The 20,440-nt window shown below is 34.2% G+C and overlaps 1 long non-coding RNA gene across 1 annotated transcript; it reads right to left on the bottom strand.

Annotated features, from left to right (window-relative positions):
• Window positions 1-14,541: 14,541 nt before the first annotated feature.
• Window positions 14,542-16,236, bottom strand: LOC112756490 (uncharacterized). Its single transcript, XR_003179368.3, has 4 exons — window positions 16,135-16,236; window positions 15,210-15,906; window positions 15,076-15,113; window positions 14,542-14,991 (listed from the first exon to the last, which is right to left on the bottom strand). It is a non-coding gene; the product is annotated as an uncharacterized lncRNA (long non-coding RNA).
• Window positions 16,237-20,440: the final 4,204 nt, after the last annotated feature.

Raw genomic sequence — 20,440 nt, 5'->3', positions numbered from 1 at the left:
CATATAGGCTGATGACTTTTATATAAAATTATTTTGTATTGATTTAGATTAGTGAAACTAACATTAATCAAAATCATTTTTTATGATTAATTATTTGAGATAATTTAATAAAATCTTCTTTTAACTTTTGTGAGTTCAAATTGACATATATTTCTTATAATTTTAGCCACAATTTTTAAAATATTGTTAAAATTATATCTTATATTTTTAGTACGGTTTGAATTTGGTCTAGACACTAATTCAAATTATTTAAAGTAATAGAAGTGGTATATCGATGAAAAAATTAAAATTAGTTTTAATTTTTTTTTGTGACAGTTTTAATTTGTTTACGAGTTAAAAATAATAATACAAGTCTATAAATATAAATATTATTAAAAGTATCAATATCCTTTAAAATTAAAAAATTGATAAAATGATAAAGTAACGAGTTAATTGAGTTAATGGTACACAAAAAATTCTAGGAGACAAAGAGGATGTACTCCATATTCAAGGAGATTGTTGAGCATTAGTGGAACTCTTATGGTTTGAAAAGGCTCTTTAAATAGTTGAGCGTTGGTTATAGCCTATAGGGTTCTTAGGAATTTGTTGCTATAGATTCTGATCTAAATGAAGAGATAATGGACGCATTTATATATTACTAAATGGAATTGATTTTTATATAAACAAAAGCATTAAAGTAGTAATTTATAACTTTGGATTAGTAGTTAAATTTTTTTTACACAAAGTGAAAAATTTTTGGATTAATTTTTATTTCTCACATGTTTAATTATAAATATATATATATATTACGAATTGGTTGAGTAGGATTGAAACTCAACTCGCACATACCCAATCTGTACAAGAACCGATCCGCATTCAACCTAACTTGTAACTGATTGGATTGACAACTCTATTCGACAGAAAAGTATTATTTTTGTTATTCATATTTTTTTCATATGTGATTACAAGATTCTTACTCATATATAGACCAAGAGTACGCTAAGAATACGCTCGTTATGGAATAATATCCTAATAAATTACATTGATTTTTTTCTAATCCTCTTTGATATTTTCCTAATTTTATTTCTTAATTTTGTTCATTAATTATAATATTCTAATAATGCGTAGATTATAGTTGGAGCCTAATTTTGTAGACGACATGGATAATAATAGTCACATTCCTGTCGATCTTGGCCTTGATCTGTGGACACTTCTATATTTGGACAGAGATTACTATGTTTCTATCTCTCGGTTTCGATGTCGTTAAGACGATCTGGATGGTGCGTATCTGATTGATTACAAAGATGTCGTATAATTTTACAAATGAAGCTCCTCTTTCATTTACTTTTAAATGAATTAGTGTAGAACTCGTGCTTTGGGCAAGTTATGTACATAATCTATTTTATTATATTTATAAATTATTTACTTACAAAAAAGAGAAATTTTTAATTTTAATATTGAATTTATAATAGTGTTTTTAGTAACATGTAAACTTAAATAAATGGTTTATTAAAAATCATCTATATTAGTAGAAAAAACTCTAGCAGAAAAAGAGTACGTACTCCGTACTCAAGGAGAATGAGAGAAGGAGAGAGCCAGAAAGCCATCCAAGGTCTTTATCTGGGATGGTATCGCGAGGGTGACGGGTAAGCAGGGTGATTCTCGTCCACCGTCAGTTTTACTAAGGAGGCATTACAAGGAAGCCATTGTGATCAAGGTGCTAGATAAGTATTATGGCTACACGACTCTTATGCATAAGCTTCGCATAATATGGCGCATCAAATGAGGGTTTAATTTGTTGGATGTGGGGTTTGGGTATTTTTTGGTTAAATTTGATATTACTGCGGATCGTGAGAAAGTCATTCTTGGTGGCCCGTGGTTGATAGACAGTCATGTTGCAGTAAAGCCATGGGATGTGAATTTTAGGCCATGCGAAAAATTCTTCGAGACTTCCAATTTGGTGCTACCAGGAACAAGCAATGCTGTGAATTGCTTCTGCAATAGGGGTTCGGTGAAAGTAGACTTGGCCACTAAGCTTACAGAAAGAGAAAAATATGCCCGAACTTGTGTTCAAATTAATCTTGGGTTGCCTGTAATCAAATATATTATAGTGGAGGGTATGACTCATGAAGTGGAGTACGAGAGTTTACCGTTGATTTGTGCTACTTGTGCACGGTATGGGCATGATAAATCGTTGTGCATGGAGAAGGAGTCTTTGGAAGGAAATGGTGATTCTTTTGGTGATGAAAAAAATAATGAAGCCCCGACACTAGTGCCACACAACAATCATGAGATTCAAAAAGAGGCTGAATCGGAAGCTCGCGATTTGGGTGAGAATTCTCGTAATTTGGGTGGGAAATTAGGAGTTGTTAAAGGGAAGGATGTGGTTACAGAATCATTGGCTCCTCACGTTCCTGATGGTCAGGTTAATGAGGCATGCATGGATGATGGAGAGGGCTGGTAACAAGTGCTGCGTAAGAAAAAATTTACCATGGGCCAGCCGTCAAGTTTGAAGGACCAAGATAGAAAGCAGCACAAGTATGGTTCGAGAAGGGTTCCAAGGTCCAATTTTCATGGTGATGGAAGCAAATCAATTGACATTAGGATGGAGAAGCGAGAAAAACATGAAATTGCGCCATCCCCATCGCGCAGAACTCCTGCACGTCGTGGAATTTCTCTACGTAAGCGTCCGCGGTCTTCCTCCCTACAGAACTCGTCAGTTGATAAAAATGGTGGCGCAACGGAGGAAACCTTAGAAGATGGAAGCATGGCAGGTGCAATGTTAGGGGGTCCGAAGGTGGCAATTATTGAGGATCAGAGTGTGCCAGTACCGCAGGACAAACCACCTATTGAGGTTGGTGATTCTATTTAGAGTTTATGTTCTTGTTTATTCTGTCCCTATTATTTATGGATAGTTTAAATATGATTGTTTGGAATATTAGGGGTGCTTCTAATAAGTTAGTTCGGGTGCATTGTAAAGAACTTAGAAAATTTAGACCTGTTTTCTTTATTGTGGTTTAAACTCATTCCCCTTTTCAACATTTAAAATTGTTTTGGAAAAGGTTGGGGTATCACTCTGTTGGTATAGTAGAAGCAGAGGGGCATAAGGGGGGTATTTAGTTTCTATCCTCTATGAAGGGTGTTTGTTGTAAGTTCATTGATGCTTTTGATCAGGGTGTTACTGTTGAGGTTCAATTTGATAATTTAATTTGGAGGTGTAGTGGTATTTATAGTAGTCCTCAATTTAATAAAAGGGTTCTCCTTTGGGATTATCTTGTTGCACAATCCATGATTTTTCAAGGACCTTGAATTGTTCTTGGTGATTTTAATGAAGTCAAATTTTTTCATGAACTAAGGGCTGTCAATTTTCTCATCAAAGTGCAGACATGTTTGCTACTTCATTAGGGGATAGTGGTTTGTTTGATCTGAAGACTATTAGGAGGCGATTTTCTTGGTACTGGAGGGTGAAAAATTATGTTGACGTGGCAAAAAAGCTTGACCGAGTCTGTATAAATAGTAGTTGGTTATCTATCTTTCCAGAGGCTTATGCAAAAGTTTTAAATAGGCTTCAGTTTGATCATTGTCCTATTCTGGTGCGTTGCAAAGGTCGTCCTTAGCCTAAAGGGAATTGACCTTTTCGATTTGTTGCTGCTTGGGCTACTCATCTTGGGTATAGGGATATTGTGAATCAGTCATGGTGGTCTGGTAATAGAGGAATTCATGGAAAGCTTCATGGATATTGTGAATCAGTCATGGCGGTTTGGTAACATTTTTGTTAAGAAATGTGAATTAGAGCAGCATATTAATTATTTACAAAAGCGTTGGAAGTGGTGGATAGCATTTATTTGCGTCAGAAAGAGCAACAGTTGCTTGGTAATTATAATAATACTCTAGTGCAAGAAAAGCTCCTATGGTTCCAAAAGTCCAGAGAGCAGTGGGTAAGATTCGGGGATAGGAATACAAGATTCTTTCATATTCAAACTCTTGTGTGAATGAAGCATAATAATATTCATGGACTTTTTTCTCAAGGATGGAGTGTGGGAAACTGATCCAGAGGTTCTGAGTCAAGAAGCAGAGTCTTTCTATAAAAGCTTATTCTGTCATTTTGATGATGTTGATTTGGGTTGCCTTGGTGATGTGCCTCTTCCTTCTCTGAATGAAGAAGCTTGCAATAATCTTACGGCACCAGTTACTATGGAGGAAGTCAGAATAGTTGTTTTTCACATGAATTCTTTTAAAGCTCCGGGTCCTGATGAGTTTCAAGCTTTCTTCTTCAAAGAATATTGGGAGATCATTGGTCTTGATGTTTGGAAGATGGTTAAGCAGGCATTATCCGGTGTTACTCTTGATCCGAGAATGATGGAGCCTTTACTGGTTCTTATTCCAAAGATTGAATCACCGGTATCTATGAAAGATTTCAGGTCGATTAGTCTCTGTAATGTAATTTACAAGATCATCACGAAGGTCCTTGTTAATAGGCTCCTTCCTCATCTTGCGGAGATTACTGGCCCGCTTCAAGGAGGATTTATTCCGGGACGAAGAACTCCTAACAACATCATTATTGCTCAAGAAGTCCTCCACTTTATGAAGAAGACTAAATCAAAGAAAGGTACACTGACTTTTAAGATTGAGCTGGAGAAAGCTTATGACAGAGTTGACTAGAGGTTTTTAGCTCATACCCTTAAGAGCTTTGGTTTTCCTATTCCTACAATTAATTTGATTATGAATTGTGTCACTACTTCCTCCTTATCTATTCTTTGGAATGAGAATCGTTTGAATGACTTTACTCCTGGCTGAGGTCTTAGACAAGGAGACCCTATGTCACCCTATCTTTTTGTATTGTGTATGGAGCGATTGGCATGCTTTATTAGTCATCAGGTTGATTTGGGCTTGTGGGAGGCGGTTGCTATTTCTAGAGGGGGACCAAGAATATCCCACTTAATGTTTGCGAATAACTTGCTTATATTCTATAAAGCTACAAAGAGACAAGTGTAAAATGTGATGTTGGTTTTAGAGACTTTTTGCAAAGCATCTGGAATGAAAATTAATGTGGAGAAGTCTAAAGCGCTTTGCTCTAAGAATGTCTCTGCAACAAGGAAAGAGGTTTTCACTGGGGTATCCTCTATCAGATTTGTCCAGGACTTGGGCAAGTATCTTGGAGTTACCCTTAGCCATTCTAGGGTGACCTGTTCAGCTTTCAATGGTGTCTTGGATAAGATTCGGAGTAGACTAGCAAGTTGAAAAGGGAGTTTACTCAATCGGGCTGGTAGACTCTGCTTGGTTAATTCTGTTGCAACCGCCATTTCCATGTACCAGATGCAGGTCTCTATTTTTTCCAAAGGAATCATTAGTAAATTGGAGTCTATGATGGAGAATTTTCTTTGAAAAGGACAAGTTGATGGAAGAGGATTGAATCTTGTTAGTTGGAAGGTACTGGTTAGGGGTGTTCAAAACCGATTCAATCCGAACAAAATCGACCAACCGAACAAAAAAAATCCGATAATCGAACAAACCGAAAATTGAAAAAACCAAAAAAATGAGATTTTACAGTTTTTTACGGTTCGGTTCGGTTTTCGGTTCTGATAAGAAAAACCCGAACCGAACCATTTTTTTAAAAAACCTAAATTAAACAAACCCCCAAAGGCCCAAATGATAGCTGCAGCAACAACATAACCCTAACTTCTTTCTCCTTTGCCTCCAATCCTCTCAACTCTCAGCGCCTTTTGCCCTCTCCCTTCCTCGTCCTCCCTCTGCTCCGCGCCTCTGCCATTGCTGCCGGTGACTTACCTCCTGCGGCCCTGTTCTCTCTTCCTCCTCCTTCCTCGTAGCACCGCTCTCTCTCTGTCGTCCTCCCCGGCACGGCTCCACGCAGAACGTCATCGTCCTCCCCCAGCAGCACACCATTGTTCTCCACGAATCCACGAAGGCCGCAGCAACACGACGTCGTCCTTGTAGCGCCCCTCTCTCCGCCGTCCTCCCTGCACTCTGCGACTCTGTCTGCATTAGCAAATCATCAAGAATGGAGCATGAGTAAGGTTGGTTCTTTTACTTCTGATTCAGCCTCTTGCTATTTTTTGCTTCTTGATTTTCTCTGTTCTTCTATTAATTTTTTACTTTTTGGTTTAGTGTTCTCTCTTCTTCTACTTTTTGCTGGCTGCTGCTACTATTAACTATTTTTTTATTTTTTAATTGTTATTGAATTTAATTTGTTAATTAATCATTATTATTGCTGCTACTATTGTTAATTGTTATTGTTAATTGTCTATTCTTATTATTGCTGCTTGTAATTGATTTGAATCTGAATTTGTTAATCTGTTAATTAAAAAGTGGAGACTCCAAATGTGATTTTGGTGGTATTTGTGTGGTTTTAATGAATTGGTGTGATGAGGTTGATAATAAATAGTCGCTGTTATTGTAAAAATTTTCACTGGTGGAATAATCCTAATCTGTTTTTGAAACCTTCGAATAAAGGGTACAATGAACATAACAAGTCTTCTTGTGTTATTGGTCTGATGGCTGCTGCTATTTTTTGCTTTTAATTTGTTATTGATTTAATGATTTATTGTTATTCTGTTTTTGGTTTTGATTCACTATTGTGTTGATATTTAATGTTGTATCTGTGATATTTTTGCAGTTTGATCATAGTATGAGGGATAACATTGATGAAACTGAAGGTGGAATCGATGGACATGTAATGCTCCTCCAAACAAATCTGTAAATATAAGATCACCAACAAATTGATTGATTGAATTATTTTTTTCATTAATCTAGCTTTTTATTTGTTATGATTGTTCCTTGTTTTATAGAAGCTGTATCCATTCCTGATCCTAAAATTTTTTATATGTTTTATATGATTCTTCCTTTTCTTAATTTTGTATCATGATTTTTTATATGTTTTATATGATTCTTCCTTTTTTTAATTTTATATCATTATGATGAGCTATGTGTTCATATTCATTTTTTTAATTAATTAAAAAATCGAACAAACCGAACTAAACCAAACTGATTTTAATTGGTTTGGTTTGGTTCAGATGGTCTTGACAAAAAAATCGAACCAAACCGAACCGCAGCTTTAATAAACGATCGGATCGAATGACTTTTTCTTAAATAACTGAACCAAACCGCACCGCGAACACCCCTAGTACTGGTTACTCCAAAAAAATATGGAGGTTTGGGGATTAGAGATCCTTATTGTGTAAATATTGCTCTTCTTGGGAAGCTAGTTTGGACTTTTTTCCAGCAACCAAACAAGTTATGGGTCTAATTGTTAGATGCCAAATATCGATCATCTCTATATGACTGTTTTAGTTGTCCTAAGAACAAGGACTCTCCATTTAGAGGAGTCTTTTCAAGGCTTGAGAAGTGTTAAGGATGGATTTTCTTGGTGTATTGGAGATTTGAACCAGAATTTTTAGTTTTCTAGCTGGAGGAGAGAAGGACGGTTATCTAATGAGATGGATTATGTCCATATTTCTTATTCGAATCTCCGGATATAGGATATTTGGTCGGTTGATAGGTGACATTTGGATACTCTTTATTCTCCTTTATCTCAAAATATGAAAGGTACTATTCTCTCTTACAATTCAGATGTGCAAGCAGGCCCGGAAGTGGGTTGATATTGGTTTGGATCTGCTGCCAAAGTCTATGACTCACGCAATGGTTACTTGTGGTTGTTTAAGCAACTATTTGATTGGGAGGAGTGGGAGAATTGGCTTTGGCTCTGTCTTTGGCGTCAGCTTGTTCCAGAAAAGCACAAGTTTTTGGCTTGGTTGTGTCTTAAAGAGGCTCTTCCTACTGCAAGTTTTTGCTTTAGAAGAAGGATGTCGACATCGGATAGGTGCCCAAGATGTCTTTCTAGCCAGAAATCGGTTTTACATTGTATTCGGGATTGTCCAAAAGCTCAACTTGTATGGCATAGGTTGGATATTTCTTGTCATCCTTTGGATTTGAAGAACTGGTTATTGTATCATAGCAGAGAGCATCCGTTCAAGTTCTTTTCGGGACTTTAGTGGATATGGCGAGCAAGGAATAATGACATCTTTAATCCTCATGAAACTTGACCTCCGAAAAAAGTGATTTGTCTGGCATTAACTTCAGAAAAAGAGTTTAGAAATATTTTTGAATTACAACGTATGTCCCTTCCCTCTACTCTAAATGGTTTTTGGAATCCCCCATCCCTTGGTACTTTTAAGATTCATTGTGATGCTAGTTATCTTGGTTCGGGTGATAGTGTTGGTTTTGCTTGTGTTATTAGAGATTGTAATGGGAGTTGGCAAAATGGGGTGTTTGGGAATGATTGAGAGTAATAATATTCTTCAAGAGAAATTGTTTGCTATTTGGAGAGGATATCTCTTAGCTTGGGATGTGGGTCAACGAGATGTTATTTGTGAGACGGATTGTGTGGAAGCATTTAATCTTGTTACTAATCACCAAGATGGTTTTGGGTTTATTGATCAATTGGTGCTCAAAATAAGAGATATCATGCATTGGAATTGGCGTGTTGACTTTCGTTTGATTATGAGAGATGCAAACACGGTGGTAGATACTATGGCAAAGATGGCGATAAAGTTACAACTTTCTCATGTGGAGCTTCCTTCACCTTGGGAGGAGTTTAAGAGTAGTCTTAAACAGAACTATCCTTCTATTTGAGCAGTTCCTTTGTTTTGCTTGTTTTGTTTTTCTTTGTTTAGTTTATTTCAGTCACAAAAAAAAAATTGGGTTAATGGCCAAATTGATCTCCAAAAGATTGTTCGATTGTCATTTTTATTTTCGAATAATTTTTTTAATCAAATTAGTCCCTTAAAAATTTAACATCAATCTCATTTGTCCTTCTGCTAAATATTTAACCCATTTCATTAACGATTTTTCATGTGTAGCATTAAGTGACTCAGCGTGATAAATATGATGTCTTTTTGTTGTTTAGGACATTTTGATTAAAAAAAAAACAATGCCATTTCCTATTTTCTTTTATCTCCCCATTACTCATCGGTGACGTCGCGACTACACTTAGTCGTCTTGGTATCTAGGGTACCGTTGCACCGTTGTGATCTTCTCTTTTCACTCAAAAGAAACAAAAAGTTACCAAACACAAAGAGAAGACGAAGAAGCTCCGATCACCGGAAGCGTGGAGGAAGCAATTATCGACAACGCTGCATGGAGTCTGACTGTTCTTGTTGGTCTGGGTCTCTAGGCCACCATTGTGTCGCCGTGATATGCATTGTCTTTGGGTGAAAGGTACGAACCCTTACTGTCCCAATTTTTTTTCTTTTTTTCTGGTCTGAATGTGTAGTTGTTGGGGATTAGGGTTGAATGTTGGTTGGTTTTCGAATAGGATTTTTGTGCTGGAGATAGTTGCAGCTAGGATTTTGCAAGGTTTTGCATTTTTTTTTTTGGTTGAAAAATTTAGATGCTCTATCTTGACATGACTGAATGCAATTTTAAAAGGATAGATGAAGTTGTTGTTTTGTTTAGTTCATCTAAAGGGAAGGGTTTGTTGAGATGGTGTTTTTTGTAGATTAAGACAGTGATTGGGGTTTTGGGGTTTTAGGGTTTTGCTGCTGAATTATAAATAAATTGTTACATAAATAAAAGTAACGAAAAACAAAGTACATTGTATAATTGACTGTTATCGTCATTTTTTATTTGTAAATGAAAGATTATCCGATGACATTTATTTTTCATTATGATAGTTCAAAAATGGTGATAGCAGATAAAAAATTTATGAATCAGACAATACAGAGGTATTAATGTATGGGGTTGGGGGATATTTTGTACCACTGTAACACCACTCAACAAGATGGGTTGTTAATGTCTCTGTAGATTTTAGGATTAGGGTTTATACAAATGGGACTAGGGACTATTTTGACGTAATATAGTAAATATATCTTATTAGTTTCCATCTGGACACATGCACAGCTGTCAACATACGTGTCGATTAACACTTCACGTGTACAATCGTTAACAAAAATTGTTAGTCCAGAAATGAAAGGGCAAACGAGATTGATGTTAAATCTTTAAGAATATAATTTGATTAAAAAATTATTTGGAGACAAAAATGACGATAGAAAAATCTTTCAGTGACCAATTTAATCATTAATTCTGAGTTAATCACTCTTAAATTAAGATAATAAAAAATATATTTTATGAAAGTTACAAAATTAACAGTAATTAATTTTTTACTTTATTATTTTACTAATTTTTTCATTTTAGAGAATTTAAATTTTTACTTAAAAATATATTAGTTATAAAGTTTGATTAATTTAAAGGTAAAAAAAAAAAAATTGGCCAAAGATTAGTTCAACTTGAAAGTTATCAATTTAAAATTGACAAATATGTAAGTTGATAATATCACAAGTTGACATATTTGTAATAATGTAATTTCACTATGACACAATCTATATATGAATTAGTATAAATAAATGACTTTGTTAATTAGCTTATGTTTGATGTGATAGAAGTTAAATAATACAGGTAATGTTAAATAATTATTAGGTTTTTCTTTGTGTATTGTGTTTCGCCGTTTATTTTGTATCTCAAATTATTATTTACTCTTTTGGATAGAGAAGATTTGTCTTGTATTTAATTTTGGGTAGAGTATTACAAATGATCATTTTTAATTTGTATCTCTATATATTAGGAATTCAATTTAGGCAGAGTTATTACTTATTATTCATTTAAGATCTCTTTAAAAAAATTTTTGTTAAGGTGGAGTAGTATCACTAATTACTATTTTGTATTTCGTTAGAATAGTCAAGATAAAATAGTTACTAATGGTTAATATCTAAATTTGTTCAAATAGTTACATATTAATATTATTATTATTATTATTATTATTATTATTATTATTATTATTATTATTATTTTTTTTTTTTTTTTTTAGAAAAGATTGCAAAAAATACAAAAAATAAATTTATTTCTATATATATATTATTACATCGGTATCCAAAAATAAAAAAAAAATAAAAAAAAGCATTAGTAAGGTCAGAAATAGAATTTTTGTTACAAAAAAATAACAACATGCAGATTTTGAAAATTTGGCTGGATATGTTGCCAATTTAAAAATCTCAGCTAAGAGATATGTTAGGAGGTGAATTTTTTGCTTTAGATCACGTTGATTAAGCTATGCTTTTTCTATAAATATCAAGATGGATAAATAAAGAGGAACCAAAAAAAACTTGTGGAGAAAATTACAAAAAATTAATTTAGAGAAATCATTATTAATTGTTAGTAGAAATTTTAAAAATAATATTTTAAAATTTCAATACATAGAAGGTTTTTTTTTAATAGGACAAAAAAAAGAAATAGTGAGAAAAAGAATTTGAGAAGAAGAGATTTCAAAAAGAGAATAAAAAAATAGAAAAATATAAAAAAGAGAGTTGAAAGATTATCACTACTAAAATAATTTGTAAAAAAATCCAAAAATTTTAGCACAATTTTTTTTACTTAAAAGCATTTCAAAAATCAGTGTATTTAAGCCTTTTTGATAAATTACTATTTTGTATTTTATTTATTTATTTTATGCAAAATGTATGTAAATATTATTATAATTATACATATTTTTTCATCGATATGAATTTGATATATATTAATTCAGTCTACTAAAAATAAAATTAAAATAAAAAATAGGTAAAACTTACTCTTCAATGATAATTAGAGTAGATCTTACAAAGCATGATGCATTTATAATTGCTGCCGTATATATGCCGCAGCTGAATTCAAAGTGGTCTAAAATTATGAGTTGAAGTTGAAAGCATGCGTGAAATAAGTTGGAGTGAAACTTACAAAAAGGCTACGAAAATGTGAAATAAGTTGGAGTGAAAGTTACAAAGGCTACGAAAATGTAATGAATGTTGTGTTTGTGTATTGCCCATTTTACGTAAAGTCATATTTCTCTTATTTCAATCATGTACGTAACACCATCATTTCAACCTTTTATTTCAAATATGTACGTAAAGTCATAGTTTTTCTCTTCTTTCTTTTCGTTGTGTGTTGGCAACCTTTTTTTTTTTTTTTTCTTTTTAATATAATGACATCAGTATGTAGTGTAAATAAAAAAAGACAAAAAAAACTTTGCATATTTCAAGGTTTAAACACACAATTTTGGAAAAAAAAAAATCAACTACTCAATTATCACCAGGCTATCAAGTTCTTTACTACTCTAGCACAACTCAATTATTTTTAATTAAAAATAATGAAATTCTTCATACGTGTTAGCGATTAATTACTCCGTCACTTTTTTTTTTTTTTTATCATATTTAACGCTTACAAATATGATACAAGTCATGTAATTTAATTTTTTCTATTTTTTATTTTTATTTAAGTTTTTTTATTTAATTAATATTCTTATATATCTTATAATACCATCCTAACGCACAACTAGAAAATTGATTAATACAGACAGATTTACAGACAGATTTGGTCTTTATTACAGACAGATTTTTGGTTACCGACGAAATTACCGACGGATTTTGTCCCTATGTAAAAGTCCCGTCAGAAATTATTTACCGACGGATTTTTATTCCGTCGGAAAATTACCGACAAATTTTTACCAGTTACCAACGGATTTTCCCTCTGTAAATTCTCCATCCATTTCCTGAAGAACTTTCCGACGGATTTTTCCTCTGTAATTACAGACGGATTTTTCGACGGATTTTTCGTCTGAATTATAGACGAATTTTCAGACGAATTTTCCGTCTGTAATTACAGACGGATTTTTCGACGGATTATCCGTCTGTAATTACAGACAGATTTTCCGACAGATTTTCCGTCTGTAATTTGAACTTTGGAGAATCATCTTACACTCTAATTACAGACAGAAAATCCGTCTATAAAATCGTCTGTAAGGTAAAATAGATTTTTTTTTTATTTTTCTATTGCAAAATAAATACTTTAGATTTGTTTTCTAAATTTACTCCATCAAACACACTATAAATTGAAAAAAAAAAGCCAAAAATCACATAGATAAACATAATATTCATTACATAATACCTATAAAATGGATGTTATTTTTCAACACCATTATCCAATATCTCACTGTCTCAATAAAAAGATACCCCAAAATTTCTTTTAAACTACAACAAAGAAGGGCAGGACTTTCAGCCTAAGTTTTAAAACTATTTCCTCATGCTCTCTTTAAAGTTTAAACTCTCCAATCTAATCTGAGTTACATGATTCTTCACTCCATGGTAGACTCCAATCTAATCTATTGCCACATCGATTTGCTCCTCATTGTTCACAATAGCTGAATCACCAGCACCCTTTCTGCGCTTGTGTGGCTGATTCAAGTCATTGTCCTTGATCTCCTCTAGGACATTCTCACCTGAATCACAATGTTTTGAAACTTCTGTCCCATCATCATCATTCACAGTCTCTATATTTTCATTATTTTTGTCATTGGACACTTCAGAACTCTCTTCTATCTCAGCCTCGCGGAGGAGAGTTTTTATCGTGCTCATCATGTGTCTGTTAACCTATTGCAAAGGCCAGAAACAACATAAATATAATCGCAAGATCACATACAAACTGTAAATTGCATATTTATGAATGCTCCTCTTTAGAAGATTTATTTCTAAATGTGAACACCACCTAATTAAACTTGCCAACTCTCCATTGAATCTCATTTCAAAGAAGGCCTAAGATTTTTCAGTGACTTTGGGTTAACAGAAAATAGAACAAATTAAGGGTTGGATTTGAAGTTATCCACATTTGGTGTCAAATATAAAACAAGAAGCAAAAACAGATAGTCAATGGCAATAACATCCACCTTCCTAATTAAAATAGTTTGGGAGTAAAACCAAATTCAAGCTTTCCCAAATACCATCACCAACAATATGCTCAGACAATTAGAAAGAGACATGATGTACTACCTCTGGGTTCTGAAGCAATTCAGCTATGTCAATTGAACATGAAGAGCATTTCATAACATTCTTTTGTGCTCGCAAGGTGCGCCCATCTTCGCTTCCCCTCTTTCTGATAAAGCTTTTGCCAGAAAAGGTTGTGGCCACAAGGAGTTGTCACAGGGACGCTCAACACCTTGCGACACAAGAGGCAAGCAAACTCTGCAAAATTAATGAAGCAAGAAGCAAAATTATATCAACTTAAGAATCTCATACATAGTAATAACTGCAAAGGCATCAAATCAAAGTGGTTTAAGAGATGGTTAAAGTCTTTATAGGAAAGTCCAAGGCAACATGTACCTTTCATAAGCCTATCTCTCTATTAAATTAATTAATTACAAGGATTTCCTAGTATCTTACTTGTATTCCCTTCTTACGCCAGCATTTCTCTATTCTATAAACTCCATCATACCTCACTCCGAATTGGGGTGCATAAGCAGATCGTTTTTCCTCGTGGGACCTGACAAAGATTGAGAACATGAACTAGGCAAAATATTTACACATAAGCACGAGACTCAGATGAAAGGCACGACTAAGACAATCCAAAAATATGAGCAAGCACGAGAATCAACTAAAAAGTTAAAATAGACTAAACCATTCACATTCACATAGTACGTCAACACAAAATAGAAGGAAACTTTGGGAGAAGAAATAAAAGCCAAGGCAATGAAATAAATTGATTTTATTGCATATAAGCAGAAACAGATTTGGAACAATAAAGAAGCAATGTGGATATCTTCTGGCAAAGGCGTGCATAGATTTGGTCAATCAATTACATATATTTTGCTTTATATCTTCGTTATAATCACTGACGTTGAAATTGATATCTGCATCAATGCCACGGAATTTGATCACAGCTCGATCATATGCCCTGAAAATTAAATCAAACTTACACACTAAAATTCAAATCCATGAAATATGTTTCATTAGCCAAAAAGAAAAAAAAAGAACCGATAACAAAATTACCTAGCTACAGCATGTGCTGTGTCAAATCCACCTATTCTTCAATCGCTGAGAGTGGGGTCATAGGGTGCATCTTCCAATTCAAGGTGGACAGAATCAGAAGCTCCATTCTCTGAATAGTCTTTGACTCAAACACATATTTTGCATCTTCAACCTGATGATAATTCATGATCAAATAATCACATTATTAGAAACCTCATGATAAGTTTTTTGATATAAAGGAGAAAAAAACACGTACTTGAAGGTCCAAGAGAAGAGGCACTTGAGTTTCTTCAACTTTAGCAGCCAAAAAGATGCAAGTGACAGAGGAAATCTCATTTAGAACAACTGAATTGTTAAAGAAAAGAAAAGAGGCATTGGGAAGCTTATTACCTGATCGAAGTCCTTGTTTATACTTTTTAGAATATGATCTGAGGGGTTTTGAAGAGCAGGACAAGGAAAACCATTGGAAGCGAAAAACTACATACAAGATGATGTTCTTATGATAGTATTATAGAAATGATGGGCATTGAAAATATGAACTAGTTAGTTAGTTGGTTCTTAGTTGTATATTAACCTGAATTGCAGCAGAAGCAAGTCCAATGTAAACTGTTTTGCCAGCAGAGAACAAACAGAGATTATCAAAGAATTGAAAAACTTCAGCACTAGGCTGATGGATTGATGCAATAACTGTCCTTTGAATGGCATCTTTATGATCAAGGGATTTAATTCTTTTCATGACATAGTAAGAGGCAGCAGTGTCAAGTCAGTTGGGGAGATCACTATAGCATAGTTTTTCCCATGAAAGACAACAGCAGCTAATCTTTGTATTTGCTTCCTTAATATACACCACCATAGAAATTCTGTTATAAATCAATATTTCATGTAGTTATCATTGTGAGAAAACTAATCTCTATAGAATTTGTAACAAAAAACATGTAGTATCTTCAAACCAGAAAATTAGTATCAGTACCAAGAAAGATAAGAACATGTAGATTTAAGAGCAAACCATCCTGTGGAGTCACGGCTCTCATAGTTCTTTATGGTATCCAACAGTTCAAGGGCTTCTAACACAAACTTCGTATATTCACTAAGTAAAAAGAAAAGAATAACAATGATATTTAGCACTTGAAGAGAATTTTATATATAGTTCATAAGTCATAACAAGAACTGGAAGGAACAAGAACATGCAAATTCCAGATAAAAAATCTTAGCAATTCAAATATATAGTTCATAAACAAACTTCATTCTATACCACAATCATAGAAATTTTTATGTTTCAGATTTCACAAATTACAGGAACATACAAAATTCATACCTTAGAATTTAGAAACTCAGTTCTCTGCAGCAGCAACAGCTGATTTGCAAACATAAGAGCTCTCCTGGATCGTATTCTTTGATTTTCAACTTCAAGCAAAATAGGGAAAGGACAGGGTTAGCGCTACGGATAGGGCTAGGGATAATGAAATCAGAACAGAGTCACAATGGAAGGGTTAGGGTTAGGGATGAGAAGGAGGCGAAGGCCTACCCGAACTAACGGTGATGAGAAGAGACGATGACAAACCTCTGGCGAGGAGAGAAGAAGCAGCGACGAGAGCGGCAGCAGAGGGAGCTCGTAAGACAAGAGCACGACAGAGAGAGCTCGTGCGACAATGGTGATGAAGGGAGCAAACGCGATGAGAGAGGTGGTGGAGGGAGCTTGTGCGACGCGAGCGGCGGCGGTGGCGCGACAGCGGAGGACGTCAAATCTTCGATGGAGAGAGAGAAGCCATGGCAGTAATCCAAGGAAAACGTAAAAAAAAAAAGGTGAAATGAGGGATTGAGACTTTGAGAGTAACATTAACCAATCCTTTATTTTAATATTTCCAATGGATTATTTTAAATTACAGACAGATTTTTTGTCTGTAATAATTTTATAAAATCACAATATTCTGTTTATTTAATTACTGACGGATTTTCTGTCTGTAATTATTTTTCACAAAAATAAATTAATTTTTTTGACAGAATTATCGACGGATTTTTTTTCTGTCTGTAATTTATGCTAATTCGTTTTTTTTGTTTTCCGACAAAAAATTCTTCTGAAATTCCATCTGTATTTCCGTAGGATAAAATTCGTCAGAAATATCTATCTGTAATAACTAGTTTTCTAGTAGTGACGATAAATATATATTATTGTAATTTAATATATTTTATAACTCTTCAAATAACAGATTATGAAAATAAAAAAAATTGAAAATTCTTCCTTTCTAAGATTTCTAATAAAATTATATACTAAATTTAATCATGAACTAACGTTGATTAAATTTAATTTTCATAACAAAAATGATAATAATATAAAATAAATATTTTTTAATAAAATTGTTAGAATATAATATATCACTTTTCGTCTTGTGTTAGTATATTTTTTATTTTTAAAATTTGATAAAAATTTTAAAAATATTTTTAAATTTTATTTTTATCCTAAAATTTTTTTATTTACATTAAATATACTCTTTATCACTAATTTTTTAAATACATTATTTTATCATAACGCTCATTAAAAAAACTCATAAAATATATTATTTTTATTCTTTTACTCTAGAGGGTCTTCCTAAATATATAACTATATAATACATGAGGGATGTGCCTTGTGACCGGTATGTATACACACATATATTATCTTTTTAAGGGATTTTTTTAAGGATAAAATATAAAAAATAATTAATTTCCGAAAACAAGATATTTGAACTTTAATTTTTAGAATGTGATTTTTTTTTTGGAATTAAGGGCAAGTTCGTCACACCTCCGACAAACTCTATATAAATTATGAAATTCGCCGCACTCCCGACGAATTTTAGGTTGGGTTCAGCATAGTATATAAAGGTGGTGGGGCTATTCTCATTTGTCCCTTTCTTTCTAAATCTCTCCTCCAAATTTATTTTGTTCTTTTTTTTCTGTCTTTCGACGTCCGTAAAGTTCGTTATCTACGACATCCTCAGTTTCAGGTCAGTAAATAATATGTTAGTTAGAGTTACTGTTTACATATTAGTTAAAGTTACTGGTTAGTGGTTGCATGTTAGTTAAAGTTATAGATTTACTGTTTACATGTTAGTTAGAGTATATAACATGTTAATTAGTTCAGCTTTTTTATGTTATTGTTTTCAAGTACAGTTGCTGTTTATTGTTTATAACATGTTAATTAGTATAAGTTGTTAGTGAATTCTTAGTTAGTTTAGTCAGAATAGTTAGTTTAAGTTGTGAATTATAAGGTAATTAGTGGAATAATTAGTTAGGTTAGGTTAGACTAGGAAGAAACATGATTATGGTTCAATTAGTTATTGATTAGGGTTGTTAGGGTGTTAGTTGATGGCCTCATGTAGTTGGGTTAAACTTTAATTAGTAAGTTTATAAAGTGATTAAGAAGTAAGGTAGACAATTAGCAGGTTTAAATATGTTTTTTAAGAATTTAGTTAATGTAAAAGGAACTGAGTTCAGTATATGTTATTTTATTTTACTAGAGTGTGGTTAGATGGAGCAGTAGTTATTGGGTTATGAGGATATGCTTTACAGATTGGATCAGGTTGAGCACATTGCTAGCAGACTTGATTGAGTGGTACACTTTTATCACTATTGTTTATTTTATTATAATTAATAAATAGTGAACTTGTTATTTTATGTGTTCGCCATCCTTTTTTTTTAATTTTTTGTTTCTGTTTGGTAGACGCCTCGGATCTTGTGCACCCAGCGGAATTTGATGACACGGCTGCCGGAGCAAATTAGGCCCTATCTCAAACGAGCCGGGTTTGAGTATGTGGCCTATATGGTGCCTCGGCGCTGATAGAGAGGTGCATGCCTGAATCCCACACGTTTCATCTACCATGCGGGGAGATGACTATCACCCTGCAGGACGTGGCCTATTAGCTGGGACTCAAGATCGACGGTGATCTTATGAGTGGATACATAGGTGGTTGGGAGCAGCACCATCAGGGACGGACCATTGAGGACTTATGTCAGCAACTACTGGGTGCTGTTCTTGACCCAGATGACAGACAGTCACAGATCAAGTGGACTGTGAAGCTCACATGGTTCCACAACACGGTATGCAAGAACCCTTTATCACAGGGTTAATGCACTTGGAGATATTCGTCGTCATGTGACCAAATCGACGACCTTCATCCGCATACTATGCCCACTGTGGCCGTAGCATTTCTTCAAGCCAATTTGTGATTGCTACATTTTTGCTCCTTAGACGGCCAAAATAATGAGTGAACTCATGCTGCGACTTCGAATACGCTGCGTTAACCAGAACCTTCTTCAAGTCCTTGTTCTTGAAGTGAGTCATGAAGTTGGCAGCAATATGTCTTGTACAAAATGCCTGAAAGGCATGAGGTGGTTTCCATAAGCTTTCCTCGGCATTCAACGCACCATTAATTGATTTGTGTCTGTCTGAAATCACTAAGATACCGGGTTGTGGTGTCACATGTTGCCACAGATATGAAAGAAAGAACGACCATCCATCCTTCGTCTCACCCTCAACAACGGCAAATGCAATAGGCAAAATGTTTGCGTTACCATCTTGAGATATGGCCATCAGCAACGTCCTACCGTATTTACTATATAAGTGGGTGTCATCAATAGAAATAAGTGGCTTGCAATGCTTGAAAGCCTTAACACACGGTGAAAATGTCCAAAAAATCCGATGAAACATTATTGTGTCGGCAGAACCAGGCCAATGCTGTGTCACAAGTTGCACCCAAGTACCTAAAGACCCATTTTCAGTTAGCATATTGTAGATGGTGTATTTTTTAATAGCGAATAACCATAATGAAATAAATTTTATCGGGCAAGTGCATCTGCATAGCGAATAACCAACGAAGAAACTCGTTGTATGACTCCTCCCAATCGCCATATATTCTAGCAATGACTCTCTGTTTTGCAAGTCAAACCTTTCTGTAGGATGCCTTGTAACTGAAGTGATTCTCCACACCTCCTTACAGAATTCTGATGCTGATTGTTGGATCCGCTTAGACCATTGTGAAAATGTGTTGAGCAATCACCTTCGAATCCAACCTACGATGGTCTTGCCCCATCGAAGTTTGCATGCAAGTATGATGATTAGTGTATCTCATAACCTCCCACTTTTCTTACTTTCGGCAATATGATATGAGTATGCTCCAAGTACAACTGGGCTCGAACTGGATACACTGTGCATTATACCTCAACTGGTTATTCTCTACTATTTTGTATTCCGCAGCCCTCCTGATGCTATACCTTTTAACTGCCAATATGACTTCTTCCTTGTTCTGAAATTATTGTCCAATCTCAAACTCATTGCTTGGATTCTTTTTGGGGCCTCTATGGGTAAACGACCAATCTGAAGTCATTGCATCAAGATTCAACCTAGAGAGGTGATCTGGCCGGTCGTATGGCAGCTGTGTCAGAGTAATTTGTATGTCACTGTAGAAGTTCATCTCTTCTTCCTCGTTACCATCATCAGAAATTTCGGGTGGTTCATCATCAGCATCGTCTCCGTCATCGGGGTTAATTTCAGACTGATCTATCATCGGATCCTTGATAGCAAAACCCTTATTACTTTTAACATCGTCATCCATCAAATCAGTATTACGAACTTCAACATTAGATCC

The sequence above is a fragment of the Arachis hypogaea genome, chromosome 16, assembly GCF_003086295.3.
Source record: "Arachis hypogaea cultivar Tifrunner chromosome 16, arahy.Tifrunner.gnm2.J5K5, whole genome shotgun sequence".
NCBI lineage: Eukaryota > Viridiplantae > Streptophyta > Magnoliopsida > Fabales > Fabaceae > Arachis > Arachis hypogaea.
This window is presented reverse-complemented; position numbering and strand designations above follow the sequence as displayed.